Source organism: Carya illinoinensis, chromosome 8 (assembly GCF_018687715.1).
Source record: "Carya illinoinensis cultivar Pawnee chromosome 8, C.illinoinensisPawnee_v1, whole genome shotgun sequence".
NCBI lineage: Eukaryota > Viridiplantae > Streptophyta > Magnoliopsida > Fagales > Juglandaceae > Carya > Carya illinoinensis.
The window spans coordinates 21065873-21092502 of NC_056759.1; the positions used below are offsets into that span (position 1 = coordinate 21065873).

Below are 26630 nucleotides of genomic sequence, written 5' to 3' on the forward strand. Positions count from 1 at the left end.
AATCAACTTAATAATGAGTAGTCATTTCTAATCCATGTTTCGAGCTTAATTTCCTTTTAAATTCATTCTAGCCATTTCGATCTAGACCTTTTTGATATTAGTGTTGTTTTACATCATTCTTAGAATGATTTAGAAGATTTGCCTTGATCCATCATAGGTCAATAGAGGCAAAACCATGTCAATTCCCAAGTCATCGCCAATCGAAACCTAGGTGCACCATCATGTGCATTACACAAATCTGCCCCCAGATGAGGCATTTTAGACCATTTTCTCGACGGAAACATCTTCATTTACACCCCTCCTCGACCCTCCGAGTTCAGTTTTAGCTTTGGATAAATTGGCACCAAGAAATCTGTCTTTTACTTCATTCTTCCTATTGAACCCCGCACACTCCATTGCATTGGTTTCCTCAAGCCCAAGAAGTGCCACAAGTGCCTAAGGTGCTCATCTAGCCATTGTTAAGTTTCTAACTTGACTTAAGCGCATTAATCAACTTAAAGATGATTAGTAATCTCTAAACCATGTTTTGAGCTTAATTTTCCTTTAAATTCATTCTTGCCCGTTTGATCTACACCTTGTTGATATTATTGTTGTTTTAGATCATTCTTAGATTAATTTAGAAGATTAGCCTTGATCAATCACACGTCACTAGAACCAAAGCCATGTCAATTTCTAATTCACAGTGAAACGAAAGCTAGGTGCACTTTCACATGCATTCGTACAATTCCGCCCTTAGCCTTGTCCTTTTTGACCTTTTCCTCAAGGGAAACTTCTTCATCTACACACCTCCCTGACTCTTTAGTTCAATTCTAGGTTTGGACGAATTGACACCGAGAAATCCATCTTTCACTTCATTCCTCCTATAGAAGACCGCACACAACATTCCATTGGTTTCCCACAAGTCCAAGGAGTGCCACACGCGCCTAAGTTGCTCATCAAGCCATTTTTATGTTCCTAACTTGACTTAAACGTATTAATCAACTTACATATGATCGGTAATCTCCAAACCATATTTCGAGCTTAATTTTCGTTTAAATTCATTCTCGCCCTTTCAATCTGGAGCTTTTTGATATTATTGTTGTTTTGAATCATTCTTAAATTGATCTAGAAGATTTGCCTTGATCCATCACAGGTCAATAGAAGCAAAGCCATGTCAATTCCCAAGTCTTCGCCAATCGAAACCCAGGTGCACCATCAGGTGCATTACAACAAATCTGCCCCTAGCTGAGGCATTTTAGACCATTTTCTTTATGGAAACATCTTCATTTACACACCTCCTTGACCCTCCGAGTTCAGTTCTAGCTTTGGATAAATTGGCACCAAGAAATCTGTCTTTTACTTCATTCTTCCTATTGAACCCAGCACACACCGTTCCATTGCTTTCCTCAAGCCCAAGAAGTGCGACACGCACCTAAGGTGCTCATCTAGCCATTGTTAAGTTTCTAACTTGACTTAAGCGCATTAATCAACTTAAAGATGATTAGTAATCTCTAAACCATGTTTTGAGCTTAATTTTCCTTTAAATTCATTCTTGCCCGTTCCATCGGGACCTTTTTGATATTATTGTTGTTTTACATCATTCTTAGATTAATTTAGAAGATTAGCCTTGATCTTTCACACGTCACTAGAACCAAAGCCATGTCATTTTTCAATTCATAGCGAATCGAAAGTTAGGTGCCCCTTATCGTGCATTCAAAAAATTTCCCCCTTAGCCTTGTCCTTTTTTACCTTTTCTTGAAGGGAAACTTCTTCATCTACACACCTCCCTGACCCTCGTAGTTCAGTTCTAGGTTTGGACGAATTGGCACCGAGAAATCTATCTTTCACTTCCATCCTCCTAGTGAAGCCCGCACACAACATTCCATTGGTTTCCCACAAGCCCATGAAGGGCCACACACTCCTAAGGTGCTCATCTAGCCATTGTTATGTTCCTAACTTGAGTTAAGCACATTAATCAACTTAAATATGACCGATAAGCTCTAAACCATTTTTCAAGCTTAATTTCCCTTTAAAAAAACCAACCCAAGAAAGCCAAACTCAAGTCTATGGATGGAGAATCTAAACCCATTGAGAACTCGTTGCAAGAACCTACAGTAACGTCTAAAACCTTAGTTCAAATAAAATAATAACTTTTCATATATGCCCTTGGCCAAAATACAAGTCTTTTCCAAAAACTCTAGTTCATTAAAAATAAAACATATGTGTGGGCTGACATCTTTAAGCTCACTTATTTTAAACTAACAAAATAAGCTCTTTTAATAAAATGAATAAGTCCAAGGCCTTCAATAACAATAGGCCCAAGTCGTGTCTTCCATAGCTTGGATCAAGTGGATCAAGACTGGTTCTCCTTCTTTCAAGCCCATCATGAGTGTCGGGCTCTTGCTAGGTTCATCCCAATTGAATTGTACCAATTCTTGCATTGCTCCCTTGATCTTTGTGGCTCTTAATTTTGTAATTGATCCGTAAGACTTAGTCCTCCTTGGGGCCCATCATCCAAGAAGTGCCACACGCGCCTAAGGTGCTCATCTAGCCATTGTTAAGTTTCTAACTGGACTTAAGAGCAGTAATCAACTTAAAGATGATTAGTAATCTCTAAACCATATTTTGAGCTTAATTTCCCTTTAAATTCATTCTTGCCTGTTCGATCTGCACCTTTTCGATATTATTGTTGTTTTACATCATTCTTAGATTAATTTAGAAGATTAGCCTTGATCTATCACACGTCACTAGAACCAAAGCCATCTCAATTCCCAATTCACAGCGAATCGGAAGCTAGGTGCACCTTCACGTGCATTCGTACAATTCCGCCCTTTTCCTCAAGCTCAAGTGATGTGAGCCCCAATCGACTAGCTTTGTGAGCCAACAACAATATTGAAAAACCAACCCAAGAAAGCCAAACTCAAGTCTATGGATAGAGAATCTAAACCCATTGAGAACTTGTTGCAAGAACCTCGATTATATTAAAATCTAGACCCGTTGAAGAACCCATCTTAAGAACCCAAATTACAAAGGAGGAACCGTCACAAAGGTTGTGATTTACCTTTGATAAGTTCAAACGTTCAATCAAGAACAAGAGGAGATAAATTCAACTCACAATGAATAAATCCCCAAAACCCTATGTGAGCCGCGGGTACTATAGCGTGAACAATGTCTGGGCTACAATACTTCTAAAATCCTAATTCACTTTAAATAATAACTTTTCAAATATGCCCTTGGCCAAAATACAAGGCCTTCCCAAAAACCCTAGTTCATTAGAAATAAGACATATATGTGGGCTGACATCCTCAAGCCCACTTATTCTAAACTAATAAAATTAGCTCTTTTAATGAAATAAATAAGTCCAAGGCCTTCAATAACAATAAGCCCAAGTCGTATCTTTCATAGCGTATCATGTGACGCCCCCAATTCCCACGTACGGACACGTGGAAAATTGAAGCGTCGGGATGATGACAACACGGGTCACCATCCTATCGCCAAGTGCCAAGTTTGTGTACATGCAACAAGTGTACAATAAAAACACGCAGCGGATAATAAAAGTCTTATAACTAAGTACCAGAATTTTTTGTTTAATACAAACTCGTTTAAACCATACATAATAAAATATTACAAGTCTCAATATAGTTTCGAAACCATAATACAAGACATAAAAACTCCAGATCCAAACTATGGTGGAGCCGCCTCCTTGGGCTCAGCCTCCTCCTCGTCCTCAACATCTGCATCAAAATTTACGATACCAAAATGGTACCGCAGGTAAGAAATAATCCAAAAGCCACAAGATAAAAATATATCCATGCCACAACAATATGCATGAACATGATGCCATATGCCTATGTCCCAAAGTCCACATTTTCCACGCACGCCACAAAATCCCATTTTGGCTCAAAACATTTCCTTTAAACATAGCTTCGCCATTATCCCAGATAATGGCCGAAAAACCAAACCATCAGAGCACTGTAGGCGGGAATCGCAGGCAAGACTCTACCACCATCCCTGCTCACCACCATCCCTACACGTGCATCGTAGGTGGGAATCACAGGTGGGATTCTACCACCGTCGCTGCTTACCACCATCCCTACGCTGCTTGCACCGTAGGCAGGAATCACAGGCGGGACTCTACCACTATCCCTGCTCACCACCATCCCTACACGTGCCTCTGACTCAAACCAGTCAATCCAATCGTTCACATATACCAAAAATCATTTCTCGCTTGAAAAGCCCAGTTTCAAGTTCCAACACATGTACATACATGCAATTACACGAAAATCCAATTTTTCTTTTTAAACATGAACATGTATGCACTATGCAATGCAAACATTAAGACGTAAAATATCCAATAAATCTCAACATCAACCAAACATACATAACTCCATCCTCGGACTCAGTCCGGAATAACCAACCAGTTAATGAATTTATTATAAAAGTAATAATATATTTAAATCTAAAATAGAGTTTGGAAAATACTTACAGCGCTATATGATAGTTTTTGAAGGATCACAGAGCTGCAAACGGTGGAGAAAAAGCAACATAACAGTGTAAAATACACTGTGGCCGTGGGTTGTAAAATACCCACTTTCACACGGAGACAAACCAAGACTTTAAATTGATAGGGAATGGCCTAGAGATGTTTATGAAGCTAATGAAAGTGAGACTTGGCCGTGGGTGGCAGTGGAAGCGAAAAAAAGGCAAAACGGAGTTGAGCTCGTGGGAGCTACTCCGGCAACGGATCGGAGCCGGAAATGGATGGTTTAGGACGACAAGAGGTAGGTGATGAAGTGGTAAAGAGATGGTGGCCGGAGGTGGAACAACGGCGGCAGAAATGCACAAAAACCATGCGGCTTGGAGGAGCTCGTGGCGGCTAACAGTGGCTCGGATGAAGGTGAAATTTGGTGGGGAGGTGCGCCAGCTGGAGGGAAAGGTTTTTGGGTGGGTGGTGTCGACCACGTCGCCGGCGAGCGGCAGTGCTAGGCTGAGAAGCTGAACGATGGTAGTGAGGAGAGAGAGAGGACGTAGCGCACGGGAGGAGAAAACGGAAAAAGAAGAAGAAAGAAAAGAAAGAAAGAAGAAAAGAAAGAAAATAGAAAGAAAAAAAAAGGAAAAGGGAAAAAGAAAAAGAGAAAAAGAAAAGATGAAGAAAAGAAATGAGGTCTAATCCTCACTTCTGGAGTTCAGAAATTGATCCGACGAAAACAATTTTAAAAACTATAAAATGACTAAAATAATTTAAACACCACATCAAGCTAAAATATAATAAATAACTAGTAAAATCTAACAACTAAATTTTAAATCCAAAAACAAACTAAAATAAATTACACTGCAATTCAAAATCAAAACGATAATTAATATTAAGAAAGCTCCACAAAACAAATATTACAACTAAAAAAATCCAATTAAAATACAATAATTTAAAATAAAAGAACTAATATTTTAATTAAATTAAAATACTCATTCAGTGAAAATACACGTAAAAACGGGGTATCACATATCACGTGGATGAAAACTGGATCTCCTCTTCTCAAGCCCATCTTGAATGTTGGGCTCTTGCTCAACACATCTCAAGTGGATTGCACCCCCATCCATGCATAGCTTCCTTCATCTTCCTAGCTCTTGATCTTGTAATTACCCCCATCTGAAACTTGCAAAGGATCTTTATGACTTGGTTGACCTTGGGGCCCATCATTCCCCCTCTCCTCGAAAGGATTCATCCTCGAATCTCCACCTGGATCAGAGAGAAAAAGATCAAAAACATTGAAAGTAGTAGAAATATGGTACTTACCTAGAAGATCCAATAGATGTGAAGTATCATTAATTTTTTCAAGAATTTGGAAAGGTCTATCCAAGCTACTCCTGTCATCAACAAGCAAAAGTGATGTGAACCCTAATTGACTCGCTTTGAGACCCAACAACAATATTGGAAAAACAAACACAGAAAAGCCAAAATCAAGTCAATGGATGGAAGAATCAAGACCCATTGAGAAACTCGTTTCAAGATCATTGTAATGCTCTATCTCTCTAATTGGTGGCAATCCACTAAACACACCAGTAGGAATTATGATCTTATATTCCTGCAACAAAGAAAAAACAATACTAGGCAAAAGTACCTCAAGTTCGTTAGTATTAAAATTTGCCTTAGTATGAAAAATCACTTCTCTCTTTATTTTTCTTTCACTTTTTTCACTCTCGTTTTTCTTTTCACCCTCATTTTTCTCTTTACACTCTTTTTTTCAACATCTTTTATTGAACTCTCAGCCTCACAATTGTTTTTCAACTCACTCTCTCTTGTTGTTGAGGTTTCATTATTTCTTTCTTCCTCAATCTCACTCTCACTCTTTCTTTTTCGCTCAACCTCACTTCTACTCTCTGTTTTTTTTTTTTTAATCAATCTCACTTTCTCTCTTTCTTTCTTGATCAACCACACTTTTCAACTTCAGTTGATCCTTATGGACCTGTGTTGGAGTTAAAGAAGCAAGTTTGATTCTTTTTCCATCATTTTCAAAACTGTTCATGTTTCTAAACCCATCATAGATCACTCTCCTATCACACTATCATGGCCTCCCCAACAAAATATGCCCATCATGCATAGGCACAACATCACAAAGTACCTCATCCTTGTACCTCCCAATTGAAAAAGAAATTAGCACTTGCTTATTTACCCTAACCTCCACACAATCATTCCACCACTACAACTTGTATGGTCTAGAGTGTTTCAAGGTAGGTAAATTCAATTTCTCAACTAAAGTAGTGCTAGCAGCATTAGTACAACTTCCCCCATCAATGATCATACTACATTCCTTGTTGTTGATGTGGCATCTAGTATGAAAAATATTCTCTCTTTGCTGCTCTATAACATCCATGTTAAATTTTGTATTGGGAGCATGCCTAACAACAAGAGACTCGCCATACTCTTCATTTTTATCGTACTTATTCTCAATACTAGGCTCATGTCTCCTCCTATCTCTCACACTTTGTAAATTTCTAATCAATATATCTTGTTGATCTATCTTATCCCTCACTTCCCCCAACTTCAAATTTAACCTTTCAAACTTTGTTGCATGGACTGCAACACAAAGAATGAGTTATTTACCATCCTCTTTGGTGATGAGTCATTTTTATGAGACATCATATGCTCTGCACAAAAAAGAATGTTAGAGGAAAAAAGACCTCACACGCTCCCTTACATATTTACACTCGAAGAATGGCACTCCACTCGTGTTTCACTCTTAATTGGCTTTTTCTGATAATGATCTCACACTCTCTTGCCTTTTACCTCAAGAGTTTTCCCACTCAAGTTTTTGAAGAACTAATTGAACTAATTCAAGACAATACAACCTTGTTTTATTCCAACTAGTAATTAGGTCCAAGAAAACAAGAACAAGAGAAACACGGAAAGAACAAAATGACACAAGACTCAAGGTATTTATACGACAGAAAGAGTAATTACAAAATAAGATAACAACTATAATGAGGTGACAAGAGGTAATTCGGCCCCTTTAAGGACACCCAATCAACAAATTTCTTTCTTTCACTTTTATTGTAACTATGTAGCAACCACTAAATATGCCACCTCTACTTTCCTTCTCTCTCTATTTTTCTTTTGAATTTTTGAATTTCTTTTGAATATGCCAGCTGATTTGATCACAACCAAAAGAATAAGCAATTGATAAAACCGTAACAAGAACTAAAAAACCCCTAGAATAAGTGATATACGGCAGCTCCTAGAAGAACAAAAGATTTCAGCAAACACTAACACTAGAACAATGAAATTCGGCAGCCCTAAGAATAAGGAATTTTTTTTTTTTTTGGAACCCTAGAACAATGAAGCCCTAGAATTAAAGATGCAATAAATAAAAGATAGAATCAGACCTGATTGGAAACCTTGCTTTAAATACCCAATGATGTGAACCTCAATTGACTCACTTTGAGACCCAACAACAATATTGGAAAAACAAATCTAGAAAAGCCAAAATCAAATCAATGGATGGAAGAATCAAGACCCAAAACTGACAATTAATAAAATTCATCAATTTCAAAAATGTCTTTCCTTCTCAAATGAGGCTACAATAGGTTTAAATAAGCAATCCCCCAAAACCCTAAGTGAGCCGCGGTACTGTAGCGTGAACAGTAACTTCTAAAACCCTAGTTCACATAAATTAATAACTTTTCAAATATGCCCTTGGCCAAAATACAAGGCCTTTCCAAAAATCCTAATTCATTAGAAATAACATGTGTGGGCTGGACATCCCCTAAGCCCATTAATTCTAGATTAATTCCTATGACTAATAAAATAAGCCATTTTAATAAAATAAATAAGTCCATGGCTGTCAATAACAATAGGCCCAAGTCGTGTCTTCCATAGTGTATCACTTGTATGAAAACTGGATCTCCTTTTCTCAAGCCCATATTGAATGTTGGGCTCTTGCTAAACACGTCTCAAATGGATTTCACCCATCCTTGCATAATTTCTTTGATCTTCCTAGGTCTTGATCTTGTAATTGCCCAATCTAAAACTTGCAAAGGATCTTTACGACTTGGTCTACCTTAGGGCTCATCATTAAGTTTAGAATAAGTGGGCTTGAGGATGTCAGCCCACACATGTCTTATTTGTAATGAATTAGGGTTGTTGTGAAGGCCTTGTATTTTGGCCAAGGGCATATTTGAAAAGTTATTATTTAAAGTGAACTAGGGTTTTAGAAGTACTGTAGCTCGGCACTGTTCACGTACAGTACCGGTGCTCACTTACGGTTTTGGGGATTTTTATTTAAACCACTTGTAGCCTCATTTGAGAAGTGAAGAGATTATTGAAATTGATGAATTTTATTCATTGTGAGTTGAGTTTATCTCCTCTTGTTCTTGATTGAACGTTTGAACTTATCAAAGGTAAATCACAACCTTTGTGGCGCTCCTCCTTTGTAATCCGGGTTCTTGAGATGGGTTCTTCAACGGGTCTAGATTTTAATATAATCTAGGTTCTTGAAACAAGTTCTCATTGGGTCTCGATTCTCCATCAATAGACTTGATTTTGGCTTTCTTGGATTGGTTTTCAAATATTGTTGTTGGGTCCCAAAGCGAGTCGATTGGGGTTCAACTTGAAAATAATAAACAACTTCAAAAGGAGAATATGAAGTAGTAGTATGCAAGGTCCTATTATATGCAAACTTTATAAATGACAAACAATCCTCCCATATTTTTAAATTCTTATAAGCAATAGTGCATAAGGGCTGAGTATTAGAAACAATACTCCTAGGTACACCATGAAGTCCCACTATCCCCCTGAATAATAAGTTAGCTATGTTTGTGGCATCATCATTTTTATGACATGGAATGAAATGTGACATTTTGCTAAATCTATCCACAACCACAAAAATAGAATCTCTACCCCGTTTTGTCCTAGGCAGCCCCAAAACAAAGTCTATAGATATGTCTACCAATGGCTTACTAGGAATGGGTAAGGGTGTATACAATCTATGTGGTAAAAACTTAAATTTGGCCTTTCTACATGTAATGCACCTATCACAAGTGCGATTGACGGCTCGTTTCAGCTTAGGCCAAAAGAAATATTCATGCAAATGCCAAAGGTTTTCTTAACACCAAAATGACTACTCCAACTATGTGCAAACTCAATGAAAGGCAAATGATACTCCCGCAAATGGTCATGCAAGAAGTCAATGAATGGCAAATGATACTCCCAAAAGTGTTCATGCAATAAGCCTAAACTCTTCTTTACACCAAAGTGACCACTCCAACTATATGCAAACTCAATGAATGGCAAGTAGTACTCCCACCAATAGTCATGCAACACATCTAAAGTCCTCTTTATATCAAAATTTCCTAACAGACCACATCCATGCACAAGCAACTCACGCATAAGACTAGTAGGCACACAAAATATTTTCTCTCTAAACAAGTACCAATCTAGTCTATATAAATGAGAAAACGATGTTTTCTCACTTACTCCATACACACTAGCCAAGCCACCATCATTAACAAACAAGTTCTTATCATATTCAAGTCTCAATGACTTTGCATCCAAAATGAAGACAAGGACATACCTTATTGATAATGCATCAAACACAAGATTTTTCTTACCATGTGTGTATTTGATTTCATGAGGAAAAGTATCAATACATTCGTCCCACTTAGCATCTATTCTAGTCAACAACTAACCTTGTCCCTTAAAGTGTATCATGTTCTTGAAAGAGAGGTCGGTTAGTAATTATCGCAAATTAAGGTAGCCATCAAACAAGGAAATTAGCCACCCTATGATGATGAACATGAAACCAAAATGATAGAGTAATTTAGCAGCCCTAGGGAAAAATGAATTTCTGCACTTTTTTTTCGAACCCTAGAACAATGAAGCCCTAGAATTAAAGATACAATAAATAAAAGATAGAATCAGACCTGATTGGAAACCTTGCTCTGAATACCAAATGATGTGAACCACAATTGACTCGCTTTGAGACCCAACAACAATATTGGAAAACCAACCCAAGAAAGCCAAACTCAAGTCTATGAATGGAGAATCTAGACCCGTTGAGAACTCGGTTCAAGAACCTAGATTATATTAAAATCTAGACCCGTTTCAAGAACCCAAATTACAAAGGAGGAACGCCACAAAGGTTGTGATTTACCTTTGATAAGTTCAAACATTCAATCAAGAACAGGAGTAGATAAACTCAACTCACAATGAATAAAATTTATTAATTTCAAAAATTTCTTACCTCCTCAAATGAGGCTACAAGTGGTTTAAATAACAATCTCCAAAACCCTAAGTGAGCCGTGGGTACTGTAGCGTGAACAGTACTTCTAAAACCCTAGTTTACTTTAAATAATAACTTTCCAAATATGTCCTTGGCCAAAATACAAGGCCTTCCCAAAAACCCTAGTTCATTAGAAATAAGACATATATGTGGGCTGACATCCTTAAGCCCACTTATTCTAAACTAATAAAATAAGCTCTTTTAACGAAATAAATAAGTCCAAGGCCTTCAATAACAATAAGCCCAAGTCGTGTCTTTCGTAGCATATCACGTGGATGAAAACTAGATCTCCTCTTCTCAAGCCCATCTTGAATGTTGGGCTCTTGCTAAACATATCTCAAGTGAATTGCACCCCCATCCATGCATAGCTTCCTTGATCTTCCTAGCTCTTGATCTTGTAATTGCCCCATCTGAAACTTGTAAAGGATCTTTACGACTTGGTTCACCTTGGGGCCCATCATCAAGAAGTGCCACAGACGCCTAAGGTGCTCATCTAGCCATTGTTAAGTTTCTAACTTGACTTAAGTGCATTAATCAACTTAAAGATGATTAGTAATCTCTAAACCATGTTTTGAGCTTAATTTCCCTTTAAATTCATTCTTGCTCATTCGATCTGCACCTTTTTGATATTATTGTTGTTTTACATCATTCTTAGATTGAGTTAGAGGATTAGCCTTGATCTATCACACGTCATTAGAACCAAAGCCATGTCAATTTCCAATTCACAGCGAATCGGAAGCTAGGTGCACCTTCACGTGCATTCGTACAAGTCTGCCCTTAGCCTTGTCCTTTTTGACCTTTTCCTCAAGGGAAACTTCTTCATCTACACATCTCCCTGACCCTCATAGTTCAATTCTAGGTTTGGATGAATTGGCACTGAGAAATCCGTCTTTCACTTCATTCCTCCTATTGAAACCTGCACACAACATTCCATTGGTTTCCCACAAGGCCAAGGAGTGCCACACGTGCCTAAGGTGTGCATCGAGCCATTGTTATGTTCCTAACTTGACTTAAGCGAATTAATCAACTTAAATATGATCGGTAATCTCTAAACCAGATTTCAAGCTTAATTTCCCTTTAAATTCATTCACGCCCTTTTGATCTGGACCTTTTTTTTATTATTGTTGTCTTACATCATTCTTAGATTGATTTAGAAGATTAGCCTTGATCTATCACACGTCACTAGAACCAAAGCCATGTCAATTTTTCAATTCACAGGGAATCGGAAGTGAGGTGCACCTTCATGTGCATTCATACGATTCCGCCCTTAGCCGTGTGTCCTTTTTAAAATTTTTGATATTATTGTTGTTTTACATCATTCTTAGACTGATTTAGAAGATTAGCGTTGATCCATCACATGTCAAAAGAACCGAAGCCATGTCAATTTGCAAATCATCGCCGATCAGAGCCTTGGTGCACCAACATGTGCATTTTAGCCCATTTTCTCAAGGGAAACTTATGACTTTACACCCCTCCTTGACCCTTCGAGTTCAGTTCTAGCTTCGGACGAATTGGCACCAAGAAATCTGTCTTTTACTTCATTCTTCCTATTGAACCCCATACACACCGTTCCATTTGTTTCCCCTAAGCCCAAGAAGTGCCACACACGCCTAAGGTGCTCATCTAACCATTGTTAAGTTTCTAACTTGACTTAAGTGCATTAATCAACTTAAAGATGATTAGTAATCTCTAAACCATGTTTTGAGATTAATTTCTGATGGGTCCCAAGGGAGACCAAGTCGTAAAGATCATTTGCAAGTTTCAGTTGGGGCAATTACAAGATCAAGAGCTAGGAAGATTAAGGAAGCTTACGCAAGGATGGGTGAAATCCACTTGAGACGTGTTTATTAAGAGTCCAACATCCACGTGATACGCTACGAAAGACACGACTTGGGCTTACTGTTAATGAAGGCCATGGACTTATTTATTTCTTTAAAATGGCTTATTTTATTAGTCATAGAAATTAATATAGAATAATTGAGCTTGGGGATGTCCAGCTCACACGTCTTACTTCTAATGAACAAGGGTTTTTGGGAAAGTCCTGTATTTTGGCCAAGGGCTTATTTGGAAAGTTATTATTTTATTTGAACTAGGGTTTTTAGAAGTTACTGGAGTGCGGCACTATTCACGCTACAGTACCCACAGCACTATTCCTTTAGGGTTTTGGGGATTGTTTATTTAAAGCACTTATAGCCTCATTTGAGCAAGTAAGACATTTTTATTTGATTTTTCACTGCGAGTGAGTTTTCTCCTCTTGTTCTTAATTAAACTTTTGAACTTATCAAACGTAAATCACAACCTTTGTGGCGTTCATCCTTGTAATTTGGGTCCTTGAGACGAGATTTCAACGGGTCTAAATTTTGATATAATCTAGGTTCCTGAAACGAGTTCTCAATGGGTCTAAATTCTCCATCCATAGACTTGAGTTTGGCGTTCTTGGGTGAATTTTCAAATTAATTGTGGGTTCAAGGGATTCTATTCCCATGGGTTCATATCAATTTCCCTTTAAATTCATTCTTGCCCGTCCGATCTGCACCTTTTTGATATTATTGTTGTTTTACATCATTCTTAGATTAATTTAGAAGATTTGTGATGACTCGTTTCTACGTGTATTTTCACTGAAGGAGTTGTTTTTAATTTAATTAATATAGTAGTTCTTTTATTTTAAATTATTGTATTTTAAAGTGGTTTTTATTTTATTTGATGTAGTATTTAATTTATTTTAGTTGTTTTATGTTTTTAAAATCGTTTTCGGCGGATCAGTTTTTGGTTTCCGGAGTGAGGATTGGACCTCATTTCTTTTCTTTTCTCTTTTTTCTCTTTCCCTTTTTCCTTTTTCCTTTTTCCTTTTCTTTCCTTCTTCTTTCTTTCTTTTTTCTTCTTCTTTTTCTCTTCTGTCCCGCGCACGCCCAACTGCCGCCGACCCTTTGACTGCCCAGACTTGCCGCCGCCGGCCGGCGTGGTCAACACCACCCCCACCACTCGAACCCCCTCCGACCGGTGATCACCCCCACCAATTTTCAGGGCCATCCGTGCAGCCGTTAGCCACCACGCACGGCTGGAAGTCACGACACCAGCTCTCCCTTCTCTCTCTGTTGCTGGTTGCTTTCTCAGCCTAGAACCGCCACTCGTCGGCAACGTGGCTGACACCACCCATCCAGTTTTCTTCCCCTCCCACCGGTGAACATCCCCACTAAGTTTCACCTCCATCCGAGCCACCGTTAGCCGCCACGAGCTCCAGAAGCCACACGATTTTTGATCTTTTTCGTCGCCGTCGTTCCACCTACGGCCACCACCTCTTCACAGCTTCTTCCCCTACCTCTTGCTGACCTAACCCACCCATTTTCGGCCTTGATCAGTTGCTGGAGCAGCTCCCATGAGCTCAACTCCGTTCAGCCCCTTTTTGGCCTTTCACCGCCACCCACGGCCAAAGCTCACTTCCTTTAGCTTCATAAACATCTCAAGACCATTCCTTATCAATTTCATGTCTTGGTTTGTCCCTGTTCGAAAGTGGGTAATTGCCCACGGCCACAGTGTAAAATACACTGTTACGTTGCTTTTCCTCCGCCGTTTGCAATGTCGCGAGCTTTCAAAAAATACTGTATAGTGCTGTAAGTATTTTCCAAACTCTACTTTTAGATTTAAATATATTATGTTCTTACAATAATTATTATCTGTTGGTTGGTTGATTCCGGACTGAGTCCGAGGAGTTCGGGGGTCAGATGGATTGAGGATGGTTGATTTGTAATTGGTTGGTTGTTTTGTGCCTTGAGGTTACATTTACATGGTGCATTTACGTGCATTTTATTTAATTGAGAAAAATCATGTTTTGTTGGCGAAAATGGATTTTCAGGTGCGTGTGTCTCACGAGCCCAAGCCGAGATGATGTGAACCCCAATAGACTTGCTTTGAGTCCCAACAACAATACTGGAAAAACAACCCCAAGAAAGCCAAACTCAGGTATATGGATGGAGAATCTATACCCGATGAGAACTCGTTCAAAGAACCTAGATTATATCAAAATCTAGACCCATTGAAGAACCCATCTCAAGAACCTAGATTACAAAGGAAGAACACCACAAAGGTTTTGATTTACCCTTAATAAGTTTAGAAGTTCAAGAAGAACAAGAGGAGATAACTCAACTCTCAATGACAATTCCATATAGTTAGCCTCTCAAATGAGGTTACAAGTGGTTTAAATAGACAATCCCCAAAAACCCTAAGTAAACAATGCGTCGGGTACTGTAGCGTGAACAGTGCCATACGCCGCGCTACACTTACTTCTGAAACCCTAGTAAGACATAAAATTATAACTTTCCAAATAAACCCTTGGCCAAAAATACAAGGCCTTCCCAAAAATAACCCTAGTCCATTAGAAATAAGACATACGTGGGCCAAGCATCCTCAAGCCCACTTCTTCTAAACTAATAATAAAATACCTTTAAACAAATTGAAAGCCTTAACAACGATAGGCCCAATCTCTAAGTCATGTCTTCCATAGCTTGTATCAAGTGGATCAAAACTGGTTCTTTTTCCTTTAAGCCCATCTTGAGTGTTGGGCTCTTCCTAGCTTCATCCCAAGTGGATTGCACCAATCCTTGCATTGCTTCCTTGATCTTCTTGGCTCTTGATCTTGTAATTGGCCCATCTGGAATTTGCAAGGGATCTTTAAGGATAGCTCCACCTTGGTTCCCATCATTCCCCCTCTCCTCAAAAGGATTCGACCTCGAATCTTCACCTACATCAAAAGGAGATAGATCAGAAACATTGAAGGTAGCAGAAACATATATTCACTTGGAAGATCCACTTTATATGCATTGTCATTAATTTTCTCAAGAATTTGGAAAGGTCCATCTCCTCGAGGATGCAACTTAGTCCGTCTATGGGCTGAGAATCTTTCTTTGCGCATGTGAACCCAAACCCAATCTCCTGGTTCAAAGGTGACATGTCGTCACCCTTTATTGGCTTGGGAAGCAAACCTTTCATTCTTTTGGGCAATTTGAAGCCGTACCCTCTCATGAAGTGACTTCACCAACTCTGCCTTCTTTTGTCCATCTAAGCTATTCCTGCCATCAATAGGCAAAGGCATCAAATCTAAAGGAGTAAGTGGATTAAAACCATAAACAATTTCAAAAGGAGAGTATGAAGTAGTAGTATGCATGGTCCTATTATATGCAAACTCTATAAATGGCAAACAATCCTCCCAAGTCTTTAAATTCTTATGAACAACAGTGCGTAAAAGCTAAGTTAAAGTCCTATTAACTACTTCAGTCTGACCATCAGTCTGTGGGTGACAAGTAGTGGAAAATAAGAGTTTAGTACCTAATTTTTCCCACAATACCTTCCAAAAGTAGCTAAGAAATTTAACATCCCTATCAGAAACAATGCTCTTGGGCACACCATGGAGTCGCACTATCTCTTTGAAAAACAAGTCAGCTATGCTTGTGGCATCATCTGTTTTATGGCATGGAATGAAATGTGCCATCTTACTAAATCTATCCACAACCACAAAAATAGAATCTCTACCCCTTTTTGTCCTAGGCAGCCCCAAAACAAAGTCCATAGATATGTCTACCCATGGCTCACTAGGAACGGGTAAGGATGTATATAACCCATGTGGCAAAACCTTAGATTTGGCCTTTCTACATGTGATGCACCTGCTACAAATGCGATTGATGTCTCTTTTCATCTTAGGCCAAAAGAAATGTTCATGCAATATGTCTAAGGTTTTCTTGACGCCAAAGTGTCCCATTAATCCCCCGCCATGTGCCTCACACACCAATAACTCACGCATAGAACAACTAGGTACACACAGTTTATCTTCTTTAAACAAGTAACCATCATGCTTGTAAAACTTACCAAATGCCGGCTTATCACATGCCATATACACATCAGAAAAGTCAACATCATCGGCATACATATCTTTCACATATTCAAACCCAAGCATTTTAGCACTCATAGAAGTAAGAAGTACATACCTCCGTGATAAAGCATCAGCAACAATATTCTCCTTACCTTGCTTGTAACGGATGACATATGGAAAGGTCTCAATGTATTCCATCCATCTAGCATGCTTCTTATTCAACTTACCTTGACCCTTGAGATGCTTCAACGATTCATGATCGGTGTGGATCACAAATTCCCTAGGCCACAAGTAGTGCTGCCAAGTCTCTAATGCACGAACAAGAGCATAAAGTTCTTTGTCATAAGTAGGGTACTTCAGGGATGCCCCACTTAGCTTCTCACTGAAGAAGGCAATCAGCCGCCTATCCTGCATCAAAACGGCTCCAATCCCTATTCTTGAGGCATCACATTCAATCTCAAAAGTTTTGTTAAAATCTAATAATGCTAACACGGGTGCAGAGCACAACCTTTCTTTAATAGTGGCAAATGCATTCTCTTGATTAGCCCCCCAATGAAACCCAACATTCTTTTTAATGACTTCAGTGAGTGGTGCAGCAATGGTGCTAAAATCTTTAACAAAACGCCGATAAAAGCTAGCTAAACCATGAAAGCTTCTTACCTCAGTGACGCTCTTTGGGGTTGGCCACTCCTTAATAGCCTTGATTTTCTCTTCATCCACTTCAATACCCTTTGTACTAACAACATAACCAAGAAAAACAACTTCCTCCATACAAAAGGTACATTTCTTGAAATTAGCATACAACTTTTCACATCTCAACACATTAAACACATATCTCAAATGCTCAATATGCTCATTTAAGTCCTTGCTGTACACTAGGATATCATCAAAGTACACAACCACAAACTTGCCTATGAACGCACGTAGGACATGATTCATTAATCTCATGAAAGTACTGGGCGCATTTGTAAGTCTAAATGGCATAACCAACCATTCATAAAGCCCATACTTAGTCTTAAAAGCAGTTTTCCATTCATCACCCTCTTTCATTCTAATTTGATGGTACCCACTTTTAAGATCAATTTTACTAAAAATACATAAGCCATGCAATTCATTGAGCATATCATCTAATCTAGGAATGGGATGGCGATACTTTACCGTGATATTATTAACCGCCCTGCAATCAATGCACATCCGCCATGTCCCATCCTTCTTAGGCACTAGAAGCACTGGTACTGCACATGGGCTCATGCTCTCCCTCACGTACCCCTTGCTCATCAAATCCTCAACTTGCCTCTGAAGCTCCTTTGTCTCATCTGGATTACTTCTATAAGCTGGTCGGTTTGGAATAGCAGCCCCGGGCACGAAATCAATCTGGTGCTCAATGCCTTTAATGGGTGGCAACTCATTAGGCATTTCCTCTGGGAATACATCTTCAAACTCCTGCAACAAAGAAACAGCCAAACTAGGAAGAGGTTGGTTAGTTTCATCAAGATTAAGATAAGACTCTTTATAGACAAGAAAAATCATAGGGCGATCTGCTAAGAAAGCTCTCTTAACCTCACTCCCTCTTGCATAGAAACTCACTTTTGTCTTTCCTTTTCTCTAAGCAGACTCTTTTTCTTTTTCACTCTTTCTTTTTTGCTCAATCTCTTTTTCACACTTACTTTTTTTTTTTTCACTCTCATTTTCACTCTTTTTTTTTTGAGCAACCTCACTTTTTAGTGTCAGTTGGTCCTCATAGACCTGTCTTGGAGTTAAAGGAGCAAGCTTGGTTGTTTTGCCCTCCTTTACAAAGCTGTACATGTTTTTGAATCCATCATGTATCACTCTCCAATCATACTGCCATGGTCTCCCCAACAATATATGGCCAGCATGCATAGGCACAACATCACAAAGCACTTCATCTTGATACTTCCCAATGGAAAAAGTAACTAACACTTGTCTATCCACCCTAACCTCCCCACAATCATTCAACCACTGCAGCTTGTATGGTCGAGAGTGTTTCAAGGTAGGTAAATTCAATTTTTCAACTAATGTAGTGTTAGCAACATTAGTACAACTCCCCCCCATCAATTATCATACTACATACCTTGCCATTGATGTGGCATCTAGTATGGAAAATGTTCTCCCTTTGTTGCTCTGCTTCATCCATCTTAATTTGTGTGTTGAGAGCACGCCTGGCAACAAGGGACTCACCTGTTACGGGGTATTCTACTCCATCATCATCACTAGCATCCTCCAACTCAGGTATCTCATCACGATCATCCTCACTTGCAGTCATCACCTCCCCATTGTCACGCATAATCATCACACGTTTGTTTGGACATTGAGAAGCGATGTGCCCTGAACCCAAACACTTAAAGCATTTAATATCTCTATTTCTAGAAGGTTGGGATGCCAACTTGGGTTTGTTGCTAGTTCCTTCATCGTTTCCTTTAGGTGATTCTGTCTTTGCCTTTGTTACAGCTCAATCATCTTTCTCCCACTTTGGTTTCCAAGGAGTGCTAGAAACTGAAGTGTACCTTGATGTCCCTTTCCTCTTTAATTGCCTCTCCACCTTCATAGCCATGTGCACCATGTCTTCTATTTCTACATAATGTTGCAACTCAACCACATTGGCTATCTCCCTATTCAAACCACACAAAAATCTAGCCATAGAGGCCTCCCTATCCTCCTCTACATTCGCCGGTATCATAGCCACCTCCATCTCCTTATGATAGTCCTCCACACTCCTAGACCCCTGTGTAAGATTTTGTAATTTCTGGTAGAGGTCCCTATAGTAGTGGTTAGGTACAACTCTCCCCATGTCTTGACAGACCTCTCATAATTCCTCCTCCTATTGGTCACTAATTGATCCCACCAAATAATAGCATAATCAGTGAACTCAATTACTGCCAACTTCACTTTCTTTTCCTCTGAATAGTTATGACACTCAAAGATCAACTCTATCTTCTTCTCCCACTCTAAATAAGCTTCAGGGCCAGTTCTACCTTGAAAAGATGGTATTTTCATTTTGATGCTCTCAAGGTCCCTATCTACTCCATCACGACCCTGTGGGTTTCCCCTAAATCCTCTTTCACGCCTGACTCCTCTATGCCTACCCATCCCAACTTCAGAAATTAGATCTTCCTCATCCTCACCATCTCCTTCATCTTCATACTCATGTTCTCTTCTAGGTTCACGTCTCCTCCTATCTCTCCCACCATATAAATTTTTAATTACTTCATCTTGTTGATCCATCCTATCCCTCACTTCCCCTAACATCATGTTCAATCGTTCAAACTGTTGTTGCATAGCCTGCAACATAAAGGAGTTATCTGCCATCCCCTTTGGTGATGAGTCACTTTTATGAGACATCATACGCGCTGCACACAAAAAAACTATTAGTGGAAAAGACCTCACATGCTCCCTTACGTGTTTACACTCGAATAATAGCACTCCACTCGTGTTTCACTCTTAATTGGCTTTTTCCCGATAATGATCTCACACTCTCTTGCCTTTTACCTCAAGAGTTTTCCCACTCAAGTTCTTTCAGAACTAATTAAACTATAAATCAAGACAATACAAACCTATCTTATTCCAACTAGTAATTAGGTCTAAGAAACTCTTAACAAGAGAAAATACAGAAAGAATAAAATGACACAAGACTCAAGGAAATGCTACGAGGGAAAGAGTACTCACAAGACAATACACCAACTATAAAGATATATGCAGCCCCTTTGATGATAAAAAATTCGGATTCCTAACCTTTTTTTTTTTATTTTTCAAATTTTCTTTCTTTTCTTTTCTTTTCTTTTCTTTTCCTTTCCTTTCTTTTCTTTTCTTTTCTATTCTTTTCTTTTCCTTTCTTTTCTTTTCTTTTCTTTTCTTTTCTCACCGATTCAATCACAAACAGCAATATTCAATTGTAACAATCAAACACATAAACAATTGACAAGGAAATAGAAGAGAATCAATGAAACGACACTCCAAGGAATTGACAAACTTAAAGATGCAAGAAACTCCAGAAATTTCCAACCTCTATATGGTGCAAGAACGCCACAAAGGTTTTGATTTACCCTTGATAAGTTCAGAAGTTCAAGAAGAACAAGAGGAGATAACTCAACTCTCAATGACAATTCCATATAGTCTGTCGGCTTGAGGATGCTTGGCCCACGAATGTGTTATTTCTAATGGACTAGGGTTATTTTTGGGAAGGCCCTGTATTTTTGGCCAAGGGTTTATTTGGAAAGTTATAATTTTATGTCTTACTAGGGTTTCAGAAGTAACTGTAGTGCGGCGTATGGCACTGTTCATACGTGGCCTTTCCAACTAGTAATTAGCGTGAACAGTACCATACGTTGCGCTACAGTTACTTCTGAAACCCTAGTAAGACATAAAATTATAACTTTCCAAATAAACCCTTGGCCAAAAGTACAAGGCCTTTCCAAAAATAACCCTAGTCCATTAGAAATAAGACATACGTGGGCCAAGCATCCTCAAGCCCACTTCTTCTAAACTAATAATAAAATACCTTTAAACAAATTGAAAGCCTTAACAACAATAGGCCCAATCTCTAAGTCATGTCTTCCATAGCTTGTATCAAGTGGATTAAAACTGGTTCTTTTTCCTTGAAGCCCATCTTGAGTGTTGGGCTCTTCCTAGCTTCATCCCAAGTGGATTGCACCAATTCTTGCATTGCTTCCTTGATCTTCTTGGCTCTTGATCTTGTAATTGGCACATCTGGAATTTGCAAGGGATCTTTAAGGATAGCTCCACCTTGGTTCCCATCACGGGATGGGTTATTATCTCGGTGGAGCTCCTTTGGTCACTCAGGAGTGGATAATACTGAGTGACATCCCCTGGGTTGTCGTTGGGCAATGACCGGATCGCACAATACGGTAACGCTATCGTGTCAACTCCGTATCCCTAGAGTGGCGGGGACTAGAGGATGGCCCGGCCAAGGAAGCGCTGGGTGCGAGTACTGGGCATCACTCGTTTAGGTGTTACACGCGTAGACATTACCTGTGGTGTGGCGTAGAGCCAGAGTGTGCGGATGATCCCTAGGGGAGATCATGGTGCATGCATAATTGGATCGGTTTTATGGTTTTCGTTACAAGCCATTTTCTGGGAAAATGGCAAGGTTTGATTTGAGGCTATGTGATCCATTTTCTGGAAAAATGGTGGTTTACTGATTTGGGCCATTATCTGGGATAATGGCGAGGAATGGTTTTAATGGTAATGTTTTTGGGCCAAATGGGTTTCTGGCATGCGTGGAAAAAAATATGGTTTTATGGGTTATGTGCATTGACATTCTTTCATGCATGTTGTTTGAGTTAATATGTTTTTATCTAGTGGTTTTTGGATCTTACTTACCTGTGGCACCATTTTTGGTACCGTAGATTTTGGTATAGAGTTCGAGAAGGAGGAGGAGGTTGAGCCCGAGGATGCGGCTCCGCCGAAGTTCTGAGTTGGAGTTATACTTTATAGTTGGCTTTGAAAATATATTTGTAGTTTGTAATATTTTATTATGTATGTTTTGAACAATTTTATATTAAACTAAGAAAAATTCTGGTACTTAGTTATATGACTTTGCTATCCGCTGCGTGTTTCTTCGTGCACATTTCTGCGTCTTTCACTTCATTCCTCCTATTGAAGCCCGCACACAAGATTCCATTAGCTTCCCACAAGCCCAAGATGTGCCACACGTGCCTAAGGTGCTCATCTAGCCATTTTTATGTTTCTAACTTGAATCAAGCGCATTAATCAACCTGAATATGATCACTAAGCTCTAAACCATATTTCGAGCTTAATTTCCCTTTAAATTCAATCTCGCCCTTTCAATCTGGCCCTTTTTGTCATTATTGTTGTCTTACATCATTCTTAGATTGATTTAGAAGATTAGCCTTGACCTATCACACGTCACTAGAACCAAAGCCATGTCAACTTCCAATTCACAGCGAATCAGAAGCTAGGTGCACCTTCATGTGCATTCATACAATTCCGCCCTTAGCCGTGTGTCATTTTTTAACTTTTTGATATTATTGTTGTTTTACATCATTCTTAGACTGATTTAGAAGATTAGCCTTGATCCATCACATGTCAATAGAACCAAAGCCATGCCAATTCCCAAGTCATCGCCAATCTGAACCTTGGTGCACCACCATGTGCATTTTATACCATTTTCTCAAGGGAAACTTCTTCATTTACACCCCTCCTTGACCCTCCGAGTTCAGTTCTAGCTTCGGATGAATTGGTACCAAGAAATCCATTTCTTACTTCATTCTTCCTATTGAACCCCGCACACACCGTTCCATTAGTTTCCCTCAAGCCCAAGAAGTTGCCACACGAGAGCCTAAGGTGCTTATCGAGCCATTGTTATGTTCCTAACTATGATCGGTAATCTCTAAACGATATTTCGAGCTTTAATTTCCCTTTAAAATCATTCTTTCCCATCCGATCTGCACCTTTTTGATATTATTGTTGTTTTACATCATTCTTAGATTAATTTAGAAGATTAGCCTTGATCTATCCCAAGTCACTAGAACCAAAGCCATGTAAATTTCCAATTCACAGCGAATTGGAAGCTAACAGTATCTTCACGTGCATTCGTACAATTCCATATTTAGCCTTGTCATTTTTGACCTTTTCCTCATGGGAAACTTCTTCATCTACACATCTCCCTAACCCTCGTAGTTCAGTTATAGGTTTGGACGAATTGGCACCAAGAAATCCGTCTTTCACTTCATTTCTCCTATTGAAGCTCGTACACAAAATTACATTGGTTTCCCTCAAGCCCAAGAAGTGCCACACACACCTAAGATGCTCATCTAGCCATTGTTATGTTACTAACTTGACTTAAGCGCATTAATTAACCTAATATGATCGCTACGCTCTAAACCATATTTCGAGCTTAATTTCCCTTTAAATTCATTCTTGCCCTTTCAATCTAGACCTTTTTGTCATTATTGTTGTCTTACATCATTCTTAGATTGATTTAGAAGATTAGCCTTGATCCATCACAGGTCAATAGAAGCAAAACCATGTCAATTCCCAAGTCATCGCCAATCGAAACCTAGGTGCACCATCATGTGCATTACAACAAATCTGCTCCTAGCTGAGGCATTGTAGACCATTTTCTTGATGGAAACATCTTCATATACACCCCTACTTGACCTCCTAGTTCAGTTCTAACTTTGGACGAATTGGCACCAAGAAATCTGTGTTTCGCTTCATTCATCATATTGAAGCTCGCACACACCATTCTATTGGTTTCCCTTAAGCCCAAGAAGTTCCACACGTGCCTAATATGCTCATCTAGCCATTGTTAAGTTTCTAACTTGACTTAAGGGCATTAATCAACTTAAAGATGAGTCGTCATCTCTAATCCATGTTTCAAGCTTAATTTCCTTTTAAATTCATTCTAGCTATTTCGATTTGGACCTTTTTTATATTATTATTGTTTCAAATCATTCTTAGATTGATTTAGAAGATTAGCCTTGATCCATCAAATGTCAATAGAACCAAAGCCATGTCAATTTTCAATTCACAGCGAGTCAGAAGTTAGGTGAACCTTCATGTGCATTCGTACAATTCTGCCCTTAGCCGTATCCTTTTTGGCCTTTTCCTCATGGGAAACTTCTTCATTTACACCCCTTCCTTGACCCTCATAGTTCAGTTCTAGTTTTGGACTAATTGGCACCAAGAAATCCGTCTTTCACTACATTCTTCCTATTGAAGCCCGCACACAAACATTCCATTGGTTTCCCTCGTGCCCAATAAGTGACAAGTGACTTAAGGGCGTTAATCAACTTAAAGATGATTAGTCATCTCTAAACCATGTTTTGAGCTTAATATCCTTTTTAATCCTTTCTAGCCAATGCGATCAGGCTTATTGCCGTTATTCTTTTTTTTTTTTCATCATTCTTAGATTGAATTAGAAGATTTGTCCATATCCATCACATGTCAATAGAAGCAAAGCCATGCCATTGCCCAAATCACAGCGAATCAGAACCTGGGGTCACCGTCATGTGCCTTGCTACAAATTTGCCCCTAGCTGAGGCCTTCTAGAAAAATTTCTCAAGGGAAAATTCCTCATTTACACACTACTTGAACCATCCCACTTTAGTTCTAGCTATGGACGAATTGGCTCCAAGAAACCCGTCTTCTATTTCATTCTTCCTATTGAAGCCTGCATACACCGTTCCATTGATTTCTCTCAAGCCCAAGTAGTGCCACATGCCAACTAAGGTGCTTATCTAAAGCCATTGTTAGGCTTCTAACTTGACTTAAGGTCATTAATCAAGTTAAAGATGATTAGTCATCTCTAAACCATGTTTTGAGCTAAATTTCATTTTAAAGTATTCTAGCCCATTCGATTTGGAGCTTTTTGATATTATTGTTGTTTTATATCATTCTTAGACTGATTTAGAAGATTAGCCTTGATCCATCACATGTCAATAGAACCAAAGCCATGTCAATTCCCAAGTCATCGCCAATCGGAACCTTGGTGCACCACCATGTGCATTTGATGGGGTCCAAGGTGGACCAAGTCTTAAGGATTAATTACAAGATTAAGAGCCACGAAGATTAAGGGAGCAATGCAAGAATTGGTGCAATCCAATCGGGATGAAGCTAGCAAGAGCGCAACATAGATGATGGCTTGAAGGAAGGAGAACTAGTTTTGATGCACTTGATCCAAGCTATGGAAGACACGACTTGAGCCTATTGTTATTGAAGGCCATGAACTTTTTCATTTCATTAAAAGGGCTTATTTTATTAGTCAAAGGAATTAATTTAGAATAATTGAGCTTGGGAGATGTCCAGCCCGCACGTCTTATTTCTAATGAACTAGGGTTTTTTTGAAAGGCCTTGGCCAAGGGCATATTTTGAAAGTTATTAATTTATGTGAACTAGGGTTTTAGAAGTTACTGTAGTGCGGCACTGTTCACGCTACAATCCCCGCGGTTCACTTAGGGTTTTGGGGGATTGTTTATTTAAACCAATTGTAGCCTCTTTTGAGAAGATAAGAGATTATTGAAATTGATGAATTTTATTCATTGTGAGTTGAGTTTATCTCCTCTTGTTCTTGATTGAACGTTTGAACTTATCAAAGGTAAATCACAACCTTTGTGGCATTCCTCCTTTGTAATCTGGGTTTTTGAGACGGGTTCTTCAACGGGTCTAGATTTTCATATAATCTAGGTTTTTGAAACGAGATCTCATCGGGTCTAGTTTTCTCCATCCAATAAACTTGATTTTGTCTTTCTTGGGTTTGTTTTTCCAATATTGTTGTTGGGTCTCAAAGCGAGTCGATTGTGGTTCACATCATTTGGTATTCAGAGCAAGGTTTCCAGTCAGGTCTGATTCTATCTTTTTATTTATTGTATCGTTAATTCTAGGGCTTCAATGTTCTAGGATTGCCAAAAAATATAGATAAAGAACAAAAATTCATTTTTCGTAGGGTTGCCAAAATTTGCACCATCTAGGATTTGAAATTTCTAGGGATTCATTGATTCCCTTCTATTTCCTTGTCAATTTTTATGTGTTTGAATTCAATTATTTGATTGTCACAATTGAATATTGCTGTTTGTGATTGAATTGGTGAGAAAATAAAACAAAGGAAAAGAAAAGAAAAGAAAAGAAAGGAAAGGAAAAAAAAGAAAAAAAAAAGGAAAAAAAATTTGAAAAAAAAAAGAAAGAAAAGAAAATGATTTTGGGTATAGTTGTTTGAAATACTTTGCCATATGAAATTGATTTGGCATTGATTGAGCCTTATCTTTAAAGGGGCTGAATACATCTTTCTAGTTGGTATCTTGTCTTATAGTTACCCTTCCATTCCAATAATTTCTTTGATTCCCTTGTCATTTTATTCCTTCCATGTTTCTCTTGTTCTTATTTCTAGGACCTAATTACTAGTTGGGATAAAACAAAGTTGTACTATCTTGATTGAGTTCAATTAGTTCTTAAAAAACTTGAGTGGGAAAACTCTTGAGGTAAAAGGCAAGAGTGTGAGATCATTTTTCGAAAAA

General features: G+C 38.7%; 1 pseudogene; it reads right to left on the minus strand.

The window, feature by feature from the left end:
- The window catches only part of LOC122274494, a 62124-nt pseudogene that overhangs the window by 16399 nt on the left and 19095 nt on the right, over positions 1–26630 (minus strand).